Source organism: Cupressus sempervirens, chromosome 7 (genome assembly GCF_028749045.1).
Source record: "Cupressus sempervirens isolate cs-2001-9-10 chromosome 7, ASM2874904v1, whole genome shotgun sequence".
Lineage (NCBI taxonomy): Eukaryota > Viridiplantae > Streptophyta > Pinopsida > Cupressales > Cupressaceae > Cupressus > Cupressus sempervirens.
The window spans coordinates 505,992,534-505,999,665 of NC_143124.1; positions in this window are offsets into that span (position 1 = coordinate 505,992,534).

The window sequence follows — 7,132 nt, forward strand, 5'->3', positions numbered from 1 at the left end:
TTGCACAATGTATTAGACTAGAAAGATAAGGTAAATCTAAGATTTTCATTCATGCAAGGAAAAAGGGTTGTAAATACTAAGCATAATGTTGTTGCAATGAACTAGAGAAGAACCCAAATAAGATGTTTATAACTTGCCTTTATAGATCAAGCATAACTTAGATCTAAACTTGAAGTTTGAACCCCAACAAGACTGGATTTAAGAGTTGCAAAGAATCAATAATGAATATCATAATAAAATATAATCATGAAATGCAACTTTTTGTATAAGTGATAGAAAGAGCAAAAGAAAATGCACTCAGTCATAAAAGATCAAATCTAAAAGATTTGATCATTACAAGTAATAACAAGCATGGGGATACATTGGTTTCATTCTAATAAGGCCCAAAAATTACCCAACATTAAATGAATAGGTCCTTCTGACATGTGATGGCCACAAAGAGTCAAATTGCACCATTGCCAAAAAATGTAGGATGGGATAACACACAACTCGGTCAATACTAGAGACTGAGCTACTTAGTCAAAGAAAAAATTGAGCTAGAAAATGAGTTACTCGGCAACAAAAAAGACCAAGATACTAGGTCAAAGAACAAACTAAGCCACTTGGCACCAAAAAGAACTGAAACTAGACAACAGATTAAATTGAGCCAACATGAAATGTTAACAACCAACTCTGGCATGTTAACCCACTACAAAGAATATAGCCCATTGAAGATCTCTCAATTTGATTATCAATGATGGGCTAAATGGGGGAAAAAATAGCCAAATCAAAAGATTTGTACTAGAGTCTGATCATCCATCTTAACCTGAAAATCAGTTTGACTTTGAAAATTAGGAGGAAAGATCTAATGATGAGGATATTGTTTCTTATCCTATTCCACTAGATTTTGCTACGTTATTTATAGAGCTTGATGACTTTGTACCACACATTAGTATTGTTGGCACTCAAAGTTGTAGCCCAAGTTTTGAGCACCGTTGAAGAAATTGAGCCCTATAAATGCTTTTGATGTGATTGTAATTGGTCGTACCTTTGAGGCTTATGAGTTGTTTAATGTTTCTAACACCTTTCATTCAGCATGTCTACTTGTTTCATGAAGTTAAATCACTATTCTTAGCCATTTTGTGAAGTCCCATTTTGAGAAATTGCCCAATCTACATTCACCTATGTCAAGCAGTGACTGGAGGTTGTGTTTGCCATTGAATATCTCATGCCCAAAAATGTTTTGTGATTCACTGCTTTGGGAGTGTCTAGTGTCCATATCCAAGAACCTATGTTTTAGATTTTGTGTCATTTTGAGTCTGTTTGACTAGGTTTCAAACCCCTCAAAGTTGGTCAATTACTGTTTTCATGCTTTTGCAATTATTTTTGAATTTTGGGAAGCCCTGTTTGACCTGTAATAACTTTTGACCAGTTGACCAAAATGCTAAAAAAAATTTTGTGCTACATTTTAGATGTTAGATACTTGTTATGTTTCAAGTTTTAGCTTATGACGAATCCATTTGATTGGTTTTCAAAACGTGATTCCAAACACAATTTGTAAAGTTTTACTAGTGTCAGCATTTGCAAATTTGTTGGAACCTTTGTTCGGGACATCATAACTTGAGATCTATGACAGGTGAGATCAAATGGATTGTACCACTATGTTGTCCCCTAAAAATACTCCAGGTGTGTCAATTTTTATGTCTTGATGAATCCATTTACACACTTTCCTAGGTCCTTTCCATTTGCAAAAATTGTTTTCAGACATTGTTTCCTGTTGTCAAAATCCAAGTAGCCTACTTTGACTGATTTCCATTTGCACTCCATTATTTTTCATGAGCCCAAATCCCAAATTTATATTCTCCTCGTGACAGTGAACCAACACCCTAGTTTTCGTTCTCCCATGTGTTCATCTGCCCAGTTTTCAAAGCCAATTCTGAACCCAATTTAGTGTTTTCTGACATGTTTGCTTGCAGGCAATTTTGAGAGGTCAACTTCAACAGTGAATATGTTTTGACTCTAAATTCATCATGAGATGAGATTTGACAAGGTGCAAGAGTGCAGATTAGAATCAGTGTGTTTGATTCCAAATCTCGGTCAGATGTTTGGATCAGTTTTTAAGGCCAGTCAACAAACCTCCTGATGCAAAATTGACAAGTTGCAAGAAAGGGTAAAAATGAGGTTTTAATGATGGTTTAATAATTGAACTTGATTCTAATCAGTTTGGGATGATCAATAGATCAATTTTAAGGTTCAGTTGTCTAAAAACGAAAAAAAATTAGCCGGACCCACTTTGGGGCCTGGCTAAACAATATCAGACTGATATGGTGTTTAGAGATCTGTGAGGATACTATGATATGAAGGTATTGAATTTTTCTTTGGTAACAGGAGAAATGCTTTGAAGTTTGTGAACTTTTGGGTAGTGTGGTGCCTACTTTCAGTCGGAATGATAAGCAGCTGGTATCACAGGATTCAAAGAATAATAGTTACAATTACAAGTGTGCTTCCATTGTTCAGATTTGTCCTTTTGTTTTGTGCACCAAATGGGTAAATAGATACAAGCATGAAGACACACCAAATACCACTGGGAGAGATTGCAAACAAGGGAAGACAGGCATATCAAAACCAAAGGATCAGCAGCAGATTCAGGATTGTGTTAGAGAATTGCGCGATCTAATACCAAATGCAATTAAGTGCAGCATAGATACTTTGCTTGAATGGACTATAAAATACATAATTATCAATATGGATTGTTTAGAAAAGTTATACTTGATGGGTTTCAACATGAACATCCAGACTATTGGCTAAACTTTGGTAATCCTCGGGAGATTGAGTGTGTTCATATAAGATATCCAGTAAAGTTTTATGGGAAAATGGAGGAGGAAGTTCACAAAAGTAGAAGCTTTTGAGAAGGTTCATGTAGAGCTCTTGGGCAACCTTCTACCCCATCATTTACAAATTATATATGATATAATTTTCTTCTTCTTAGAGGATCTAAAGAAACATATTAGTTCAGACTTTGATTGGCTTGCCTGAATGTCAATCATTGAAGAAGGTGCTGTGAAGAGTGTTCGTATGGAAAACTTATCTATTGTGGCCTCCCATAGCATGAATGGAGTGTCTCGATCTCACTCAGAAATACTTAAAACATATCTTTCCAAGGACTTCTTTGATATTTGGCCTCACAAATTCTAGTCTATAACAAATGGTGTCACTCAGCAGGGGTGGTTGGCTGTAAGCAATCTTGGTTTGCGGGATCTTATCACAAAATGGCTTGGTACAGAAGCATGGCTCAAAGACCTAGATCTTTTGATGGGGTTGTGCAAACATGCCACCAATCCAAAATTGCAAAGTGAATGAAGTAAACTCACCCATCAAAGGCAGCAACATTAAAAGGATCTCATGCCCAGTATTAGAGGGAACACATAGTAGAGAAATTAATTAAAGCCGCAGTATGTTAAAGGTTTGTGGCAATTTAGAAATTGTTTTAAAAAAAAATTAAAGCCACCTTGCAAGATCAAGTAACAACAGAATAGGGAGCTGGCCAAAAACACTCACGCATGCTTAAGAAGAAGCTCGCACAAGCAACTAAGTAAACATTTGAAAAGGAGAGAAGATCCACATTGAAAAAAGGCCCATGCACTAAATGAACAAAGATCTCCCATGTAGGCAAGGAGGGAAGTTTGAATTTCAATCCATCAGAGAGCATGACACCATAGCAGGGAAAAACTGAGAAACCCCATGCTGTAAAAGAAGATCATGCATAGCAAGTGCAGATCCTCATAATGTTGAGGAGAGACCACTGTGTTATACTAGGAGGAGATGGTTAAAATAGCAGGTGTCAGGGAAGTTAGCAAGGCTGAAAAAAGGAAGAAGGCTATGAAAATCGTCGGAGAAGGATGCAGTGTAGAGTTCCTTTAAAAGTTTTTATCCCACATTGGGGATACGGGGACTTTCTTAAGTATTTAAATACTTTTCCTTACAATAGGATTAATGTCTATTAGACAGTGCCTTTTAGAAGCAAAGGTTCTTGCATAGGGGCCCCACCTATGGCAAGACTAGACAATGAAATCAGTCAGATCCAACAAGAAAAGTTTTAAATGAACAGCATGCGCGATGATGTGGTACCATTAAACCAGATGTCACCACATGTCATGATCTAAGGGTTGGAGCACACCTGCAAAACAGAGTTTCCCGATCGATAAAGAATGTGAGAATGCGGGATGCTGCCACGTGGCAACGAGTCTCACACGTGTGATGAGGTTGCAATGAAGAGCATTTTCAAATGGAGGTCCCAAGTTGTGACACATGTCATGATCTAACAAAAAACACATTTTTGTAAAACAGAGATGCTTGGTGGATACATAAAGCGGGTAAGCGGGTTGTTGACACGTGTTAGCGGGCTCACCTCAGATGGTGACAAGGTAGATGTAGGTAGTGGGCAAATCAAAAGATGACACATGGCATTCTTGTGCAGCAATTGACCAGTAAAAAACTAACAAGTGATAACTGATCAAAGGCTATTGACCGGATAGAGGCATAGGAGATAAAATAAAATGTCTTAAAATTGGCATTTAAAAAAAAAAAAAAAAAAGTTTTCTCAAGGGGTTTGCACGTTGAGAGTTTAAATTTTAAAGAGGCCCTTTTTCTAAAGTTCTAACTTTAGAACTTTTAAATTTTTGAAATTTTAAAATTAAAAAGTTGCAGACCTAGTAGTTGTAACAGGGGGACATTTTTCAAATTAAGATTTAATGGGTTTCTGGAAGGAAAATACAGCGATGTTATATATCGTCGAAATCATGAGAAATTGAACTTTTTTGATTCTGGGGTTGGTTTTTTCACAGAATGTCACTGGTTCAAGGTATAGGAGGTTTTCTTCTAGATTCCTATCTTACAACTATATTCAATTAAGGAAGTTCTGAACTAATTTTTGATGAGATAGTTTTGATAACTCAAAAGGTTTCATCATTTAGCTGAGATATTTAGAAGTTTGTTATAGAAAAATGATGAAAACAAACCAAATCAAAGAGGTAGAAAGATGAAGAGGTGATTCAATTGCAAGAGATGGAATTCCAAGTGGACACATGTCATCATCATATCAGATCCATGAATTCATCTTGGTCTATATCTTTCTTTCTTTCATCCATTGTAGAGGTTCCAATCTTTGGAGAAAAACCAATCACTGTTGTGATACCAATTTTTGGATCCAGTTTTGATATGTTCCCATACTGTGAGACCATATATTTTTCATCAATTTCTCTTGTATGAATAGCTTTAGGAAGGATAATATAGATAGTTCAGATCTATTAGGTGTTTTCTTGTTTTCATTTCATGCATATGCTTGTATTGTTTCAAAGAAATTAATACAAAGAATAGTAGGTTGAGTTTCATCTTGAATCTTGTCTCCTATCTCAGTGAGCTTCAATGTTTTACAATCTTTGAACAAAGAGCCTAGATCATAGTTGCAGTCCCTTAAGGTTGTATGTTGTCTTATTGTTGCTTGTAACTCAAGGGGTTATGTAAATTCTTCAGTGAATCAATAGGGTTGCAGGTTTATTGAGAAGGATATCATGTAAGAATGAGGTTTGGATTGAGCACAGATGTTTATTTACAAGGTAAATAGATAGATAGTATATATGAATATATACATAAGTATCAGATATCCATATGTATGCATTTGATTCTCGGATTTTCCCAATGGATTAGGCACTGGTCAGCTATAGGATCATTAAAGTCTTATTGATGCATATCTAGGGGTTTTTTTGAATTCAACATTATTAATCAAACATTCTTTCCCTGTCATGTTGAAGAACCTAAATGTGATACCCTCACTCAGCTTGTGCATTCCATAGAGAAGTAATTTGCTACTGCACTTCTATGTTATTGCATAGGTTATTAGGAGAAATAAGGGCTTTTATCTATAGTAAATAGATTCAGGGATATGTTTTGCACTAGTACGGTATCAATTGAATCTATAGGTCCACCTGCCTAGGTATTGCAGAGCCTAAAGTGAAGAAGGAGTTATGCCTTTTACAAAACTATTAAATCAAGAGCCAACAAGTATTTCCAAAATTGACAACAATTCTATAGATACTCCCCTAACTCAACTAGAATAAAGTGAGTCTATTTATACTCTTATTGATGGAAGAGTTTACCAAAACCAATATGACACTAAAGGTGGTGAATGGGTACTCATGTTTATTGGGGAATACTTCAATATACCTCCATGTAGCATTGATTCTCATGAGTATGAGTTTCATTCCCTCTTTGATGAAACTTATAATTAAGATGTAGTTAGGGAACACACATATGAAAACTAGCTCAAAGTAGGAGAGCAAACTAGGGTTTGGTTTGATGAGTCTAACTCTATTGATGTTGACATGTCTTTGGTTAATGTTATTAGGAACCTAAGGAATTCAAACATACCTCTAGATAAAATTATGCTAGGCTTCAAATTACTTGTTCATGCTTTTGATGACTATACTATGAATACACTTGATCCTGTAATTTCTTTGTCACTCACCTATCCTAAGCTAATAGGCTGGAACTTCGACACTATATCTAACAAAGTCCTTATGTTCCAGAATGATTATGCTCTTTCCTATTACCTAAAGATTTTTGAACTGATAATGTCTTCCACTAGTTAAAAAAATGTAAACATGATTGGATATGACATCAAATATCTCATTTATACAATCAAAATTTTAAAAAATAGGTGCTTTGATGGTGAAAACCACATTGTGGTAGTATCAAAGCCTAAAATAGTAAAAAAGAAAAGAAGTATCTAAGGGTGAAAACCTCTCTAAGGCACCTAAGGATGGGATATTTGATGCACTTTTAAGTCATTTTTAGGAATGGCTATTAGCTCTAATATAACCAACACAACCAATAAATCAAGGTACAGAAGAGCATCTACACATCATACATCTTGTACAGTCACTATCATTTGAAGAGAAAGAAGAGTTCACTACATTCTTTTGGGAAAAGAAGATCAACTTTACATGGACATACTTAGATATATCAAGTTTAAACCATGACCTCATCACTCATCACTTGTCCATTGCACCAGGGTTAAAGCTTGTTAAACAAAAGCTCCAAAATGTGCACACTCATGTGGCACTTTTGGACAAAGTTGAATTGAATTTTTTTGAAA